Genomic DNA, 16857 nt, shown 5'->3' with positions numbered 1-16857 from the left:
GCTATAGCAAGTTCTCTTCTAAGTGTTCCAACCAAGAAGCCTAGGCCCTTACTATTTTCACAAACCTGGCCATTTGTCATATGAGCTAGAGATGACTACCTGTTGAAGCCCATTCATAAAAGCCTAGTTTCCTCTCACTCTGTAGCCACCTCCAACCCTAAGTATAAGTCGATCCCTCTTTGTTGAGGCAATATGATGGTTTATTGACATTTTTATTTACCGCGTAATCAAAGGTAGCCAGAAAAGTTTCGCAAAGCAACCCCATCCCCGAAAATAATCGAACCAATAATTGATGTTTCTCCTGTTCCTCACTATGCCCTAAAGTTTATAACGGTTATTGATGTTCTGATTTAGAAACTCCCCATCAACCCCCCCCCCCCCCCCCCCTCTATGTCCTTCCAAACTCCGGGAATGGTTTTCTTGAAAAGGGCCGTTTTGAACCATCTCATCATGTTTCCATGGATCGTAACGATTACCGTAGCCTATACGATGTGACGGATTAGATTTAAACCGCCACCACCATTTCCTTAGCAAGGCCAAAGTTGAATATGTAACACACACACTGAGACCCCCCAACTATTTGAAATTCATGATCATTTCCCAAGCCACATGGAATTCTGATTCTTACCGACTTTGATCCTGCCTTTGGGTACCATTTTGCTAGTGTTTCCAATTTCCATTGTCTTGACTTGATGGTCATTAAATGCATGCCACATAACTGAATGTTAATCTATTGCCATGCTGTAGGCAGGGTATGATGCATGACTTTTCAACCAAAGAGCTCTACCTCATCTGATCTGGATTTTGTCTAGGCAAAACCTGTGGCCATGTCTAGTTAAGATCTCTATAATATGGGTTTTGTTAGACTTATTATATCTTGGGCTCTTGGCCCTAGATAACTTTGGATAGTTACCGTTATTCAAAATAATAATAATAATTATAAAAAATAAATAAATAAATAATAATAATAATAATAAGATCGAAAAGAAAAGAAAAGAAAAGTGCATGGTCACTTAACCCCCGTAGTACTACTGGTCCGTTGAGGGACTAAAACTCTGTTGTTCTTCTATATACGAATCTCATAATTACAAAAATAACGGAAACATACATACACTATTGACATTCCGAAAATATGACTTATTTTGAATTGGAACGAGGGACCCGATGATATTGAAGTGCCATTAAAATTTGAAAAAAAAATGTTAGAAAGTGGAAGCATGGCTCGTTGCTTGCCTTTTCTTTTGCATTACCTAAGTCATCTAATTCTTAGGGGTGTTCATCCGATCAAATAATCTGAATAATTTATTTTGGCTAGTATTCGAATAAAAGTTGAATTATTCTATTCGAATTCGTATTCGTATTATATGCTATATTCGAAATTCGATTCGATTCGTATTTCAAACTCGAATAAGAGCCGAATCAAATAAATTCGATTTGATTCAAGTTCACATATGTTAAAATATTCAAAAACCAAAATCATAATTGTTAAACACACAAATATTAGTTTAAAGTTGCTACGATATTATGCGATAATAAATTTAAAATTAAAGTACAAATATTATGGGATAAAAAATAATAATATGTGTTATTGAGTTTAAATATTTTCAAATTTCAAATCGAACTCAAATCAAATCAAATTTTAAATGTTTCAAATTCGAATCAAATTTTGAACACCTAACTAATTCCTTAAAAAAAAAAGGAAAAAGATGACAATAAATAAGTAAATAAAGGAAAAAGAAGGAAAAAATGCTGATTTTTTCACAAATTAATTTTTTTACTAGCTTATTAATTCCCGACCTTATCGTTGAATTATTTATGAATATAATACATATATGTCTATTTAATTATATAAGTAACCGCGTTTCCGCATATTTAGGCTAATACATAGGTAGCTTCCTTAACAAGTCCAACTATCGAAATCTATAAATAAGAACACAAAGAGCTTTAGGGTTTATTACTCTCTTTTACAAACCTTTCATCACATTCTTTAATGGCCCAAATCGAATTGAACACACACAAACTAACTCGGAGAATACGTTAGCACAACTCACCAATTTTATTAATAAAAAAAAATAACTCAAAACTTAATCAAATCTCCAATGACCCTTACATGAATTCATTGGGGTTACATAGAGGCTCGATTACAATTAGAGTAAAATACAAACTCCTATTTATCTATTAAATAAAATTCCATCTTTATCTAATAAATAAAATAGATAATTATCTCTAATTATAATTAATTAATTAATGAGATCGATCCATTAACTCGAACCGGCCCCACCTTCCCGACCCATAACTCGGTTCGGGAATTAACTCCAATAATCACCCCCTTAATTTCCGAACCGGAATAAGCGGACCTTTAACCTCGAGCACGTCTCTTTTATTCCTTTTGATTTGACCCACGATCTTGACCTTCTCGGCTTTCACAACCATATTGGTCCTCATCATCTTGGTCTTCACCTCTTGGAACTTCTCTTGATCCATAACTTTGTTCTTTCGGCTCTCCCGAACTCGACCTCCTTTATGACCATGTCCCCGACCATTTCCTCGGCCGCATGAACTCGCATAACCGTTCCTTTGGTTGCGATTCTTGTCATCTAATCGAGCGAACAATAGTTTTCCTTGATCATCTTTTGTTCCCGAATCATTTAACTTTTCCTGAATCGGCGTGAATTTCTTAACATAACCCGGAACTCCCACTGTTAATTTAATCGTGTATAACCGGTTTCTCGTTCGAAACGCCTTCATCATAAGTTTACCCCCATCATCATACAAGAGCAAATAATTATCCTTCATACGAACATCACACCCATTCTCCGTTGCTTGACCGAGACTTATTATATTATCTTTCAAACTTGGTATAAAATAAACATCGGATAAAACCCGATCATCTCCGGTTTTCGATTTTAATAAAATCTTCCTTTTATCGCATATATCAACACACGACCCGTCCCCGAATTTTACCTTACCCATTATATTTTTGTTGAGTTCGGAAAAAGACGACTGGTTACCTGTCATGTGGTTCGACGCTCCGTTTTCGAGAAACCAAGTGCCTTCCTCCACTTTCTCGTCTTCAAGCCTTTTCGGGTTAACTCGTTCTTCGTTTAAGTAAACCGTCTTGTGAAGATTTAAATAACCAACCGGCTCACTATCGGCTTGTTCTTTCATTTCAGCCAGATTTGCTTCCTGGTTTTCTCGTCTTCGTTCCGGACACGAGGACGCGAAGTGTCCCATCTCGTCACATTGAAAACACTTAATCTGGGAGCGGTCTTTCCTTTCTCTTACCCGTCCTTCGGTTTGGTACGATCCTTGTCCTACGGTTTCCCGGCCTCTTCCACGTTCCCATGAACTTGGCCCATCTCTACCTCGGCTACCGGACTGATCATACGATTTACCTTTGTAACTACCTTCTGATCGATTGAAAAGCAACTGACTTTGAGACTCAAAAGCGCGCTCTCACCCTCGTAAACGTTCCTCAAACGCCTTAAGTCTTCCAACAACATCTTCAAACCTCATACTATCAAGATCAACAGTTTGCTCGATTGAGGCTACCAGGTTGAAGTATTTGTCTGGAACGGCGTCGAGTAACTTCTTCACTAAAGCATCTTGCGCGAATACCTAACCTAGACCCGTTGCCTTTGAAACCATACCGGTTATTTTTCCTGCAAATTGATCAACAGTCTCGTTTACATTCATCTTGAGTTTCTCAAATTCACTTTTCAACGTTAGGAGTCGAGCATTTTAGACTCGCTCGGCCCCAACATATTGTGCCTTCAAAGCCGCCCATATTTCTCGTGTATTCTTGTATTGAGCAATCTGAAGAAGAATATCACCTTCCACCACTTGAAACAAAAACGATCTTGCCGTTTTATTCTTCTTCGCATCAATAGCCGCACCTTCTTCTGGTTGAACGACTTCCCATAACCCTTGATCGTCCAAAATCGCTTCCACCACAATCGCCCATGTGATGTAATTAGTTCCATTTAGCTTTGGAACCTGTAACGAAATCCCCCCGGTTGCTTTGAGTTGGATTATCGGCCTTTCTTCTTCACCTGCCATTGACACCCTTTTTTTCTTCCGCCGGTAAACACTTAATGGTGTCGAACTCCCTTGCTCCAGTCTGTTGGAACAAACACAAACAAATCAGCCTCAAACAACTTTTCAAAACCGAACCCGTTTACTCTCGGAACCCGGTCACGAAAATTCCTCTTGAAATAATGATTCGTCTAGAAAAAAAAGGTGGAACTTTATTTGCACCAAATAATTGTATTTTTTCTTTTGGTAACCCTCCTGGCTTCCTGTGCAAATCAACTTTCTATTCCTTTTTGACTTTTGGGGACACTTTGTAATTCTTTGATCACGAACCAAAAGAAACCGAAAACAACTTTTTTTTTTATTTTTCCTTCCGTAAATGTGAACGCTTCTAATCAACCCTGAAGTCGATCGGCTCTTCCTTCAATCGTACAATTTTACATACCACGATCACGACTTGACCGAACCCTCCGTACCGATCACGACTTTGATCGATGTCTTGAGTCTTCGATCACCTCCTTATCGATCACAACTTTGATCGATAAACTCCAAGAGTGCAACCGCTCTGATACCAATTGATGGCCAAGATCGAATTGAACACACACAAACTAACTCGGAGAATACGTTGGCACAACTCACCAATTTTATTAATCAAGAAAATAACTCAAAACTTAATCAAATCTCCAATGACCCTCACATGAATTCTTTGGGGTTATATAGAGGCTCGATTACAATTAGAGTAAAATACAATCTCTAATTATAATAATTAATTAATTAATGAGATCTATCCATTAACTCGAACCGGCCCCACCTTCCCGGCCCATAACTCGGTTCAGTAATTAACTCCAACATTCTTACAGTCCCTTTGCCCGCTTCGACTTCTTTATTGAATCGATCGATTTTCATTCAAGATAATATGGGTAAAATCTTGAATGCGTTTTTCTGCGTTTTGTTATCGTCTTTTGCCGTAATGTCTTCCGCTCAAAGTTGCAACAATTACACGTTTTCTAGCAACCAAATTTACGCTGCATGTGTTTCTTTACCGGTTTTGAATTCACATCTTCACTGGAACTACCACGCCAATGGCACCGTCGACGTGGCTTTCCGCCACACCGGAGCAACCACATCTCAATGGGTTTCTTGGGCTCTCAACGTTCATGGTTCGGGTATGATCGGGGCTCAGGCTATTGTTGCTGCTACGAGTTCAACTGGAGCGGTTCGGGTTTATACTTCCGCGATAAATGGTTATGCGACCGGTTTGCAAGAGACTTCGTTGAGTTTTAATGTGTCAAACATGTCCGCACAGAGGGTTAATGGTGATTTGGTGGTTTATGCGAGTTTGGTGTTGCCTAATGGTCGACGAGGTTTCATCATGTGTGGCAGGTCGGTCTTGTTAATAATGGTGTTATGGGGATTCATTCGATGAGCCGAGATAATCGGAATGCTGTTGGTGAAGTAGATTTTATCACCGGTCTGGCGAAGGTTTCCGGCGGTGGTAGCGTTGGTGGGTCTCGACAGAGGCAGAAAAACGTAAGTCATCTTTGTTCTGTTTTCATTTAAGGGTGGTTAACGGCTCGGGTTTGTGAGTTGGCGCGTCTAACCATAAACATACCAAGACATAATATGTCATGGTACTCTTAACCCGAATACAACATGAACATAAATTCATGAACACGAATATGAAACGTCTAACCCAGTTTTTTTTATATTTGATTTTTTTCACATATCAATATTTTAAATTTAAATTTACAATTTTAAAACAATGTATTAAACAATTACGCTAGTTCTCTTTTATTATAGATTTAGTTTCATAAACACAATATTTAAGAAATAAAATAAAAAACAAATAGTTTAAATGGCTCAACCCGCAAACCAGCCTCGTTAACACGAACACAACGAACGGGTTTGCGGATTCGACTAGAAACTTGGTGAAACCGCAAACCCACATTAAAAAGTTTTGCAACATCAAACCAATTTGAATAACATAAAATGCTTTGTTTGATACTGATGATGATGAAAAATGTTTGACTGCAGACTCATGGAGTATTGAATGCGTTTAGTTGGGGAGTATTGATGCCCATAGGAGCAATGTCAGCAAGATATCTAAAGGTGTTTAATGTTGCTAATCCAGCTTGGTTTTACATCCATGCCGCTACCCAAACATCAGCCTATGTTGTCGGAGTAGCCGGTTGGGCCACCTGGACTCAAGCTTGGAAGTGAGTCCACCGGAGTCAAATACAATGCTCACAGGAACATTGGAATCATCCTGTTTGCTTTTGGAACACTTCAGGTATTATTATCTTTGACATTTTACATCATATATAAATTAATTGCAATTCATTAGCCGTTGTAGTCATATTGGATCAAACTAACCTTTTGGTTGTAAAACTTGTAGGTCCTTTCTCTACTTTTGAGGCCTAAACCAGACAAAAAATACAGAATCTACTGGAACATCTACCACCGCGGTCTTGGATATATCGTAATCATCTTGAGCATCTACAACGTCTATGAGGGACTCGAAATCTTGGACCCTGAGAAGAAATGGAAGAACGCATACACCGGCATAATTAGTTCTTCGGCGGTTCTTACAGTTTTATGTGAAGCTGTAACATGGTTCATTGTTTTGAAGAGGATGAAAGAAGAGAAACAAGCAGGAAGTGATGAAGCAAATGGATACGATCAGTCGGCAATGGCATAGAAGATGGAGAGATATGGAACTGGTAGATGTTGCATGGCAAGACTCGTGCATTCTTTTTTGAGATTTATGCAATACTTTTAAACTTGGAAACCAAACTGTAGGAGATGTATTTTTATCAACAGTTTGAACCGTGAGATAATTTTTTAAAGTGTAATCAGATTATAAGATTATTATTATATGATTATTATCTTGTGTAAATAAATTTAAAATATTAAGGTTGAGTCTCAATTACTACCATCATAATTGTGATATTTTGTGTAGAGATTTATTTTTTTCGGGAAAAGTGGGCCCAAAACTTAGAATTTGGTCCCTAAATTCAATAAGATTGATTCAAATAAGTTTATTGTTCTTTGTTGCATGCATACTTGGTTTGATTTTGGAGTTCGGTTCAGTTTTAGAGCGAGGTATAACTAAAAACAATTCATAATTTTGTTTTTCAAAGTAATAAAATCAAACTGATGGCTATTAGTTTGAATTGGTTTTATTTCACTTTTGGTTCGGTTAATCGTTGTTTACCAATTACTTGTTTGTCCACGCATTTGACCCACCATCCTTAGTTACCGGTTCATATTAGTTTCTAATTGCCCTCTTTAAATCTGAGTCCTTTCTAATAATCAATTTGCTTTAATGTGATTACTATTGGAATCAGCTCCACATTAAGATCTTTGGGTTTAGTAAACCATACATTAAAACTAAACTCAACTCAACTAAGAAACAGCTACCAAATGATGAAAGTAAGTTGTTGAAGAAGATAATATAACTACTGCCCTCTAAATTGTTCGTCCAACATTCATCATAATTTCTTTACAATAATCCAATATCTACATCTCAATGATCATACTTATTTACTTAAACTGATAATACTAGGGAGAGTGGTTCCGGTGTTTGGTGGGTGCTATACCGAGAGAAAACGAAGGAAGGCAACGAGCTAGAAGGGTGTGTTCGGCTTGGGTTAGAATAGAAGGATAGGCAGCAATGAAGGAACTAGCAAGGCACATCAAATTCAAGTAGGCAGGTTGTCGGCTGGGTATAAACCGAAGAGTACACAAGACCGAAATAAAAGGCTCAAAGAACTTAGAATGACCGTGTTCATAATACAAGTATTCCAAGTTTTCAATTTGTTTTTAGAATTTTGTATGAAATACAATATAGACAAGTATAAATCTATACGGTTAGAACCTAGTTAAACAAAGTGAAAATCATACGAGTTGAAGCAATGACTGAAGATACGTCAGGCAATTTGTGTTGGACTTAACTGGACCGAACAACACGAACAACACTGGTAATTTGTGGTAAATCCTAGTAACACATATGCAAGTAGGATCATAGTCCTACTATCACAGTCCTATACTGAAGTCAACAAATTATATGGTTCGGTCCATTCGAAGAACCAAGATTATTCCTTCAGCCAAACGTGAGGAAAGACAAAGCCACAAGTGGCATACAAATCCATACAATTTATTCAAAAGAAAAATATGTATGAATTTTGCGACATGTTACAAGACTTTATCGATGTGACCTACACACATTTATGATAAGAACCGGAACCTTTAATGAGGGTGTTTTAAACTATGTGGAGCAACGTTATATAGATAAACATTTTATTTTAACTAGCATAATTAGATTAGACCGTAGATTGATGAATATCCCAAACGTAGATACATTTCCCATTTTGGTCTTCTACTTCAAATTGTTCTCCATGATTGGTCTGATCAAAATCCATTTGAGCCATGATTGCAATTCAACGTTCCACGTATTTCAATCAATGTTTCTATAAATACAGGTGGCGGTGACAGGTGAAGGATACAAGAATTAGACACGTGTCACCAATAGCACCAACGTTTATGGTATTTTAATCTTTTATAGTATTCGTATCGAATACAAAAGCCTTTTAGATGTTTGGCAGATGTAATGATGTTTTAAGGTAAACCAACCCACTAAGCACAATTTCAATAAACTCTTTGGCTGTTTTAGAGAGTCCTAATGAAACCAGTTAATGTGGAATCAAACTATTTTAGTGGAACTCTATAGATTCGTTACACGTTCTCATCTTAAAATAAACCAAATTCGGCAAACACTTTCTTGAAATTTATTGACGAAATTTTGAAAACTCTAGTTTTAGGAAGATCAGAGTTCGAAACTTGGTATTAGAATAGACTTTCACTTGAAATATAGTTTAGGAATATCTGTAAGGATAGATAAAAGTATGCAGTTGTTAAAATAAGATATAACTGACTATAAATAAATTCCATATTTATGTTAATCCACCTCTTCTTTTTATGACATTTTTACATACTTCAAATCTATACAGTTATAAATGTTTTTGGAGAAACATGTCACGACAAACTGATTCCAAATATTTATTTTCATATATATGTAGGAAAACTCATCAAAACTAAACATAGAACAAAGGTTTTTTTATTCTCTTTGATTTTGAACGTTTTACACATGTCATGACAGTTGGTACCAAATATATGTATTATTTTTCCTTCACATGGTACCCTCTATCACTGGTGGATCTATGTGGGGGCCAAAGGGTGTTAGGGACACTCCTCAACTTTCTTGACGAAGTGTAATTTTATGTATTGCATACCCTAAAACTTTGCGATCCGTCATTTTCATATAACAAAACCCTTTCTTGATGATATGCAGTTTTTTTTGGGGGAACTCTGAATTTTTCTTTTGATCTGCTATTGTCTTCTATCTGATTTATATATTGTGCCAAACTCCATTAAAATTGACGTGCCGAGGTCTGTTAATAATTGACGTGTTAGAGTAGTACATATTAGGCAACTCAATGTCTTGTAATTGAAACCTTTGAAGAATATATATATGGAGTTCCCTAAAGAAACTCGATACCTCGAATAGGTGCTTCATAATTTCCAATAAATTTGCTTCTTTTACCATCTTCATCACTTTAAGTCCAAAAAGTAAAGTGCAAATAGTTATAGTCCAGTCATTGAATGTATCGATCAATAGAAATGGGTAAAACAAAGTCAACTCGAAGTGCACAATACTTCTTGTCTCTTATGACACTGATAGTAAGTAACCAAGTTGTTGTTGTTGATGTGAAAACTGAAGGTGCAAAGGGCGATGGCATAACCGATGATGGCCCGGTAACAATGGCGTACATCTTGTTAAGTTTTCATGTGTAGCTTATTGATGAGTTTTATGTTATAATGTTATTACCCATATGTTATGTTAATTTTAAAACCAATACTATATTAACAACCATAAAACCTACTCAAAATGGCTCATTTCCTTACAATAGTTTTCGTTGGAAATTTGTTGAAAAACCTATTTTTCAACAATTTTCCTACAAAAAAGTTCTGTGAGAAAATACATCTTGGAAAATTCATTTCTAACCTTTTTCTAACAATTTTTTTTAACAAAACTGTTGATACTATAGTATAATACTATAGATAGCATAAATAATGTTATATATATAGTGTTCTCTAATAGTTTTTCAGCGAAAATAAGAAACATAACTGTTACATGTATTTTTTTTGTTGGAACTTGTTTGAGAGTTGGCAACAATTTTCTAACAAAAAATCATGCTGTTACTACTTTGTTGTAATACTGTAGCAAAATCAGAGCTAGTCCTTCCGTTGGAAAATGAGATATTTTTATAGTAGTGGTACATAATGCATTTGTATAAAATATGAAAACGAGATGTTTTTGAAGCAAAAGGAAAAAATGCTTATACAGTTCTTGTAGATTTTATTATAATATTGATTCACAAGCACATGCCCATGATATATACATACATGCATACATACATATAGGGTAAGGTTAAAGTGAAAACCCATTTGAGTTGTGAAAACCCGCGAAAACCCTATGTAACATCGTTTTTTTTGTTACATGTAATATATGTTGTAACATTTAATACAAAACATCGAAACATCAAAAAAAAATGTTTTGCTATTTTTTAACATTGTTTTACTAATTTTTATATATGTTTTCAAGAGAGAGAAAAAATATATTTATATTTACATTTTTTATTCACTTTAATCGTAGACCACAAGATTTAAACATTAATTAAAAACATGTGATTGAAAATGGGTTTCTAGAGTTTTCACAACTCAAGTGTTTTTTCATTTTATACTTAGCCCATATATATATATATATATATTGTTCATTTATATTTTCTATTGTGTTAAAATAAGGTGATAATGAACGCTTGGAAAAAAGCATGTAATGCAGCACCACCAAGCTCATTGGTGTTTCCACCGGGGGACATACATGGCATCTCCTGAGCTTAAATTTAGTGGTCCATGTAAAGGTCCGATTGAGATAAAGGCCACCGGAGCTATCATAAAGGCCCCATCGGAGCTTGAGAAGTTCAAAACCGACACTTGGGTTCGCATTAATTATATCGATGGTTTAACTATGACCGGAGGCACATTTGACAGTCAAGGCCAATCATACTGGAGGAATACCAAATGCAATAATTGCCAAAAACCAGTTGTAAGCGTTTTATTGAGGCCTCTAGATTTTAATTCATCCATGCCAAGGTTTCTCTGTTCCTGTTAATAAATGTAAAAGACCTAAGCTTATTTAAACCCTTTCTTAGAATAGGGAAAATTATCAACATGGACAAATTAACAATAAAAATTGTTAAAAATAGGCATGGAAATCACATTCATAACCAACCAATCTGGTTACGTCATATAAGCCCACCCTAGAAGGCTAAAAATTAGCTGGCCCAATAAACCATGATCAAAAGTACCACGGGTTCACGAAAACAACCAACAAATCAGCACACTTGTAAATGACTAGCTTAGTTTAACCGACACTTTTAATCACCTACTAAAGCTTAGCCTTCGCTTATGGATACCGACTAAGGCGGATCCCCTGCTTTGCATGTGTATTATTTTGAGTGGCTATTCACGTGGACCCAATTGTATTTTTAAGAACATTCACACCTATAAACTAATTCAAAACTCCATCTCATCCTCATATCATACTTTACCTATTTTTTTAAAAAAACCCCACTTTTTATGCCACACATAAACCAATAAAAACCTCTACTTCATCTTCCACATCATTACCTATTTTTACTACTATATAATAAATATGTATATATACATATATATATGTATATATATATATATATGTTAAGTATAAAATGAAAACCCATTTGAGTTGTGAAAACTCTGGAAACCCATTCTCAATCACTTATTTTTAATTAATGTTTAAATATTGTGGTTCACAATTAAAGTGAATAAAAAAATGTAAATATAAATATAATTTTTTCTCTCTCCTGAAAACATATATAAAAAATAGCAAAACATTTTTTTTAATGTTTCGATGTTTTGTATTAAATGTTACAACATATATTACATGTAACAAAAAAAAACGATGTTACATAGGGTTTTCGCGGGTTTTCACAATTCAAATGGGTTTTTATTTTAACCTTACCCTATATATATATATATATATATATATATATAGGATCAGGATCATGTAAAAACTTTTTGAGAATTGAGAACGGTGAAAACCATTTTGGACCACAAAAAAACCCAAAAACAAAAAAAATCATAAAACAAAAAAAAACACAAAAATAAAAAAACTAAAAAAACCAAAGTTCTTATTTATCATCCCGGCTTCTAAAAAAAACGTAAAAAAAAAAAATTATCGGTTTAACTAAATTATACATATATGTATAATATGCACACACATGTTTTTTTTCTATACACATGTATAATTTAAGGTAAATGATAATATACATATGTGTACATTACGTAACTAGAGATTAAATGAAAGTATACATATGTGTATAGGTATAACACGAATTAAAAAGAAAAAAAATCGTTTTTTATTATACATATATGTATAATATGTACACACATGTATTTTCCTATACACATATGTATAATTTAAGGTAAATGATAATGTACATATGTGTACATTACGTAACTAGAGATTAAATGAAAGTATACATATGTGTATAGGTATAATACGAATTAAAAAGAAAAAAAATTCGGTTTCTTTTAATGAAACCGGAATGAAATATAAGAATTTTGGTTTTTTTACTTTTTTAAAATTTTCATTTTTTTTTGTTTTATAATATTTTAAATATTTTTTAGAGGTTCTTTTTAGTGGTCCAAAATGGTTCTCAAAGTTCTTAATTTGCCAATGGTTCTCTTAGGATCCTTACCCTATATATATATATATATATAAATAAATTTTGTGTGTAGTGGTTGTGGTGGGGCCACTACAAACCCGCATTTCAAACATTTAAGAATACAAACAAACACCTCACAAACGTTTGTCCCAAACTAAGGCTGTAAACAAACCGAACGAACACGAACACGGCCTTGTTCATGTTCGTTCGTTAAGAAAAAAAATGTGTTCACGAACGGTTCACGAACACTTAACGAACGAGATTTTATGTTCGTGTTCGTTCATTAAGAAAATTAACGTGTTTATGAACGGTTCACGAACACAAACGAACGCAAATAAAATCGGCAGAGCCTAGAGATTGAGACCGATGTATTCATCAATGTGAATAATGAAAGCCTATAAACGAATCGAATGAACACGAACAAGTTCGTTTATTTAACTTTAGAAGAACACGGATACTTAATCAAACAAATATTTATGTTCATGTTCGTTTATTTAAAGATGGACACTTGTGTTCGTTTGTTCAAAATCTAAACGAACATAACTGAACAAAGATAAACGGACATGTATGAACAAATGTAAATGAACACAAATATAAACGAACTTAAATTAAAACACTTAAATGAACACAAATTAACAAATATAAAACCTTTAAGCCGATAACCTATCCAGATAATATTTATTTATTTTCTATTAATACATAAAACGAACATAAATAAACAGACATAAACGAACATAAACGAACGTTCATGAACATAAATGAACGAACAAAACACGTGTTCATGTTCGTTCGTTTAATTAAACGAACACAAATTTTTTGTTCATGTTCGTTCGTTTATTAAATAAACGAACATAAGCGAACTTCCCGCCGAACGGTTCACGAAAGTTCACTGAACGTTCAGTTCATTTACAGGCCTATCCCCACCCGTAAACTTTTGTTTGCACCATTCCATGTCAACAAAAACCTCCACACAAACACCGGTGGAGATGCTCTAATTGTTGGTTAAGTTTTAGTCAATGGACCCAATTGTACTTTTAGACGGCAATTTACAAGTCAATGTCTATTTTGTTAAAGTAATTTGGTCCACTTGTCCATTTTGGCAATTTTCGCAGAATAATTAAGCCAGGAAAAAAGATTTGTAAAATTTCAAAATACTTATGCATCATATAGTTACATGAATATTATGAATGTTTATATTCGTCTCAGGGCATCGGGTTAGGTTTCGTCAAGAATTCGGTGTTTAAAGATATAACTTCTATCAACAGCAAGTACTTCCACATGCATATACAAGGTTGTGACAACACCAGAATTGACCACATCACCATTGATGCACCAGGAGACAGTGTCAACACCGATGGAATTCACTTTGGCCCGATAAATGGGTTCAACATCACTAATTCCGTTATAAAGACGGGTGATGATTGCATATCTTTTGGAGGTGGAAGCACAAACATCCATGTAGAGAAGGTGATCTGTGGACCGGGACATGGGATCAGTGTTGGAAGCTTAGGAAAAACCCAGGAAGAAAAGCCGGTGCAAGGAATCTGGGTCAAGAATTGCACCTTGATTGGAACTGATAATGGAGTTAGGATCAAAACTTGGCCTGGTGGTTTTCCAGGAACTGTGAATGATGTGCATTTTGAAGATATTGTCATGGACAAAGTGGCAAATCCCATAATTATCGATCAAAATTACTGCGCTGGTCGTGTTTGCGAGGTATCAAACATATATACCAATCTACCTTCACATAAGTAGCCCTTCAAGAGATAAAAGACTAAAATGCCCTCATTTGTGGTGTACATATGGTGACTTACTTGAAAAACTTAACATCCGTTAGTGTAAATGACTAAAACCGAAGCGAATATATAAATAAGTGATAGAAAGTGAAATTCATTTTCGTAAATAACTCTGTCCATTATTTTTGGATATTCAAAAGAACAAAAATTGTAATTTAGTCTAAAAAGAAAACTATCGTTTTTAAATGTTAGAACATTAAGTATGTATTTTGCTACCTTTTTTTTAATAGGTTTTGATTTATTTAAAATATTGGTTATCCATTGAGATTAAGATTAAGAACACGTAACTCTTTAGGTAAATAGTTTCAAACTACACCTGTTTGTTAAATAATATAGGAGCAAATGTGTTATTCGCTTTAGACGAAATCCGTGATTTCTTAAAAAATATGTGAAAATGCAAAATACAACCATACCACATGTAATTTAGTCTAAAGTTTATACTTACATTTATGAATAACAGAAAGGTCAACCATCAAAAGTGAAGATAACAAATGTGAGCTTTAAGAATATCAAGGGAACATCAAAAACTCAGGTGGCGGTGAAGCTTAATTGCAGTGCGGCGTCACCATGCGACACTCTGGAGTTGGCTGATATCAACTTGACTTACAGTGGAGGACCAGGACCGCTAACTGCCACCTCTCGATGTCTAAATGTCAAGCCTAAAATCATAGGTCAGGTCACCCCTCTGGCGTGTACAACTTAATGTGCTACATCATATAGAAGTTTAATTTGAAACATCAACTGCCCAACCAAATTGTTCAGTGTATATGAGAACTGAAAAGTTTAATATAAAAGCTCACAATGTAATATGAGGAGTTTTTAACAACTATATTCATATGGCATTTGAACTAATTACTTTTTGGTTAACTATGACCGAAACAGTCAACCCCATCCCAAATGCAGCGTTGCCCTTTAAAAAGTCAAAATTGACAGAAGATCCAAGTCTAACAATATGGTCAACATACCCGTGTACATTCTTTCTGCATGCGTGTTCAAATGGCTATAATATTCTATTTCAGAAATTCACGGTTTTAATACTCCAAATGTTTTGAATTTTGTTTTCCCAATTTTGACTTTCCCAAACCAGTCTATCAACACTAGGTTTCATGTTATTTTGGCTAGGAGTTTTCAAAACCGGATATCTGAAATATGCATCCAAATTTTCGGATTGGGTTTCGGATATCCGAATCTTGAAAATTAATAGGTTTAAAAAGAAATAATTAAAAACTTTAAAACTTATTTCGAATATCCGAAAATTAATATCGAAAATTACCCAAAATATCCTAAATTTCTAATTATTAGTTATTATTTTATTTAACATTTTTTAAAGAAATATATCCGATAGCCGAAAATTTCTAAATTGACTATCGGAATCCGAAAGCAAATTTGTTATACATTTTTACTGACGGGTTTCCGAAGTAACGTCCTTTATCGGAGGATATGACCGTCGGTGATACTCCTTTGTTTTGCAGTCTTGATTAACAAAATAGGCCAATGACGTACAATGTGTGATGCCAATGTTTATTTCCTTGAAGTGAAATAAGCAAGTCTTGATCTAAAGAGAGTTCGACAAAAGAAATAAAAAACTAATCTTTATACCCCGAGTTATCGGCATATATCTCTCGAATCTTGCTACAATCTTGTATACCTACTTGAAGCTTATAATATTGTCCAAATGGAAATAACACGCTCTTTTTAAAACAATTGCCATAATGCTATGATAATGGGATCCGGTAATGTAGTTGGAAGGGGTATTAATTGTGACATTTGTCATTTTTCAAAAACCCGAAAACCTGAACCATTTTAAGATTTTGATATTTTCGGATTATTAATAAAATCTCCGCCTTTATTGAGTGTTAATTGTGTTATTTAATTGTTTATAATTATTGGTATTCTTCAAGACGGGTCAACCGCCTTCTTCTCTTCCTCTCTAAATTTCAGCCATTTGACTCGTTTTTCCAAGTCTTGGATGAACCTTGACTATTTTTTTTATTGATAATTAAATTCCCTCTTCATCAAATTTGGTCAAAACTTATTAATTTGGTGATTAATATTGCTTAAGACTAGCCTTATGACTAGCTTATACAATTAATCACTTCAACATTGTTATTAACGATTTGAAGCCTATATAAAGGCTCTCATACTTCTACAAATCATTCACCACAACATGTTACACTTTCAATTGTGTTATTGTTTTTCACTAA

At 34.5% G+C, this 16857-nt stretch overlaps 3 pseudogenes across 1 annotated transcript; all 3 read left to right on the top strand.

Annotated features, from left to right (window-relative positions):
- The first annotated feature begins 4905 nt into the window (after nucleotides 1-4905).
- LOC143601036 (cytochrome b561 and DOMON domain-containing protein At5g35735 pseudogene) lies at nucleotides 4906-5653 on the top strand (annotated as a pseudogene).
- A 234-nt stretch (nucleotides 5654-5887) lies between these two features.
- LOC143602444 (cytochrome b561 and DOMON domain-containing protein At5g47530 pseudogene) lies at nucleotides 5888-6887 on the top strand (annotated as a pseudogene).
- A 2824-nt stretch (nucleotides 6888-9711) lies between these two features.
- LOC143602437 (exopolygalacturonase-like) lies at nucleotides 9712-15421 on the top strand (annotated as a pseudogene). The gene is made up of 4 exons (XR_013147841.1): nucleotides 9712-9846; nucleotides 10897-11197; nucleotides 14064-14573; nucleotides 15114-15421. The product of XR_013147841.1 is annotated as an exopolygalacturonase-like (transcript).
- Nucleotides 15422-16857: the final 1436 nt, after the last annotated feature.

The sequence above is a fragment of the Bidens hawaiensis genome, unplaced genomic scaffold (genome assembly GCF_021521415.1).
Source record: "Bidens hawaiensis isolate Kalapana, Puna unplaced genomic scaffold, B.hawaiensis_p1.1 tig00001960_1, whole genome shotgun sequence".
Classification (NCBI taxonomy): domain Eukaryota; kingdom Viridiplantae; phylum Streptophyta; class Magnoliopsida; order Asterales; family Asteraceae; genus Bidens; species Bidens hawaiensis.
The sequence above is the reverse complement of the archived record's forward strand: the minus strand, read 5'-3'. Positions and strand labels throughout refer to the sequence as shown.